Source organism: Trichosurus vulpecula, chromosome 6, assembly GCF_011100635.1.
Source record: "Trichosurus vulpecula isolate mTriVul1 chromosome 6, mTriVul1.pri, whole genome shotgun sequence".
Lineage (NCBI taxonomy): Eukaryota > Metazoa > Chordata > Mammalia > Diprotodontia > Phalangeridae > Trichosurus > Trichosurus vulpecula.
The window spans coordinates 31225527-31228071 of NC_050578.1; the positions used below are offsets into that span (position 1 = coordinate 31225527).

The following is a 2545-nucleotide window of genomic DNA, read 5'->3' on the forward strand; positions in this document are numbered from 1 at the left end:
GGTTTCTTGCAGTTCGTCTGGGCATGTGAGAGGAAGGAAGACAAAGAGCCCTATACATACCCTCCCAGGTTTCTGGAAGCCCATATCTGCCTTAGAGATGATGTGAGCTTGCAGGGATGGAGTGTGATTAGGGTAATCTCTACTTAATATCTCACAATTCTGCATTTCATTTACTTGACTGGCATCTACCGCCTTACTGAAAGTCTGTCTTCTGACTCTGCTAGAGCAGGGTTATCTTTTCTACCTGACAAGCCAAGTGGAACTCACCAAGGACACCAGAATTTACAGCCATATGTAAGGGACAATTTCTTTTTTCTTTTTTTGGAGGGGGGAAGGCAGGGTAATTGGGGTTAGGTGATTTGCCTAAGGTCAAGGTAGTGTCATGTGTCTGAAGCTGGATTTGAACTCAGGTCATCCTGACTCCAGGGCCAGTGCTCTACTCACTGTGCCACCTAGCTGTCCCATTGAGGGACAACTTCAATGCTTTCCTCAACTGAACTGTGGGAGGCAGGGAATTAATAGGTAGCTAGGAAACATAGTGGATGGAGTCCTGAATTTAACGTCAGGAAGACTTGAGTTCAAACCATGCCTCAGGTATTAGCTGTATAACTCTTGGAAATCACTTCTCTCAGCCTGTTTCCCCATCTAGAAAACTGGAATAATAATAACTGGCTCCCAGGGTTATTGCGAGGATAAAATGAGAGAATATATGTTAAAAAGGGCTTTGCAAAACTTAAAACACTATCTAAAGGTTAGCTATGACTTTTATTATGAAACTTGGACATTCAGAAATCTAGGCACTTAAATATCTGCCTTTTACTCTCCCTGTAATAAGGAAATCCTGTTAACACATGAGAGTCACAAATATTTACTGTCAAAAAGGAGGTTATGACCTTTGCTTCCATGTAGATAAACCAACCTTTGAAGGACACGCTAGGCTTCAGCTTTATCCCCCACAAAAGGTCTGAGCAGATTTATAATTCCATCAGTGGCCGGAATTAGTTCTGTTAATTAAATAGCAGATTTAACAGGCTTATCCAAGTCACCCAACCAGCAGTGGACAAGTTATTCTCTTATCTAGGGCAAGTTGGAGATGGTGGCAAACCTTTCTTTTCATAAGCTATAGCATAACATGGTGTTTATCATCTCTATGTTGCACATACCTTTAGAAAGAGTCACACTTCACCCTAGCCATCTTCTTGGCATGACACCTTGTAGGTAATCCTTCTTTACCTTTTTTTTTTTTTTTTTTTTTTTTGCTTTGAGGCAGTAATTACATGAACACTTCTATTCTTGGGAAGGACAGGTGAAGCAATAGCCCTATAATGCCACTCATAATTTTTGTGTCTTCCCAGACCAAAACATCCTTCCGTCACCATACTGACCCAATCAGAAAGTAAGTTCATTGAGGGAAAGGGGCTGTACCTCTTTAGCACAAAGTCCACCACAGAGTAAGTGCTTAATAACTTCTATACTTCCTTCCTTCCTTTCTTCCTTCCTTCCTTCCTTTCTTCCTTCCTTTCTCCCTTCCTTCCTTCCTTCCTTCCTTCCTTCTTTCCTTCATATCAGTAGTATGAATACTGCTAGGTACTGAGGATACGAATGTCATATGGGGTGGGATTATTACCTTCCCTGATCCACAATATGCCCCTTAAGTCACTTGAAATTATAGAAGGGAAGGATAACAGAGACAATAAGGTGTTAAAGGGAAGAGCAAAGATGTGTTTCTACTGTTACATACATTCCCTATGATCTCTTTACAAGGTATGAAGAAGTTTAACTGGATAGAAGTCCAATAGAAAAGTAGAATTATGTTCTCTAGAAATTCTGAAGTATTTTGCCGGTAAAGGATAGTTTATGCCCCTAGCGGCATTTAGAAAAATGGGAGCTACTTCCCAGAGGCAAGTAACAGACAAAGAATGACATCTGGCAGTCTAAAGGAGAGCCAGCTCTGGATGGAAGAACACAGCTCTTGCTCTTAAGAGGGAAAGTTCTCAACTCACGGCCTTTCCCCTTGTGCCTCTGAGAGGGAGGGGGAGGGTTCTCTTTCCTCCTCCCTTCTATCACCATGACATTTTGTATGGAAGCTAGAAGGAGACACTGCACCCTGGAGGGAGCTCTGAAGTGACCCCTGGCAACAAAGAAGAGAGCCATCTATTAATGCAAGAGAGAATTAGCCCTGGCAGTAGGGAACCAAGCTGCACTGAGTCCATCTGAGCTCCCTGCCCATGAAGTATCGTGTCCAACAGGGAGTAGCATGAAGGGAAAGAGAAGAAGCACCTACTATGTGCCAGGTATGGTACTATGCACTTTTTACAAATATTATTGATCGTCACAACAACTCTGTAAGGTAGGTGCTATTACTATCTCCATTTTACAGTGGACAAAACTGAGGCAAACAGAAATTAAATGATGTGCCCAGGGTCACACAGTTAGTAAGTGTCTGGGGCTAGATTTATACTCTTGTCTTCTTGACTCCAGGCCTGGTGCTCTAACCAGTAAGCTTCCAGATGCTTCTAGCATGAGGACACTATGAGAGGAGAAA

General features: G+C 42.4%; 1 long non-coding RNA gene across 1 annotated transcript; it reads left to right on the forward strand.

Annotated features, from left to right (window-relative positions):
- Positions 1-267: 267 nt before the first annotated feature.
- On the forward strand, positions 268-2213 carry LOC118852822. The gene is made up of 3 exons (XR_005010627.1): positions 268-294; positions 1356-1396; positions 2088-2213. It is a non-coding gene; the product is annotated as an uncharacterized LOC118852822 (long non-coding RNA).
- Positions 2214-2545: the final 332 nt, after the last annotated feature.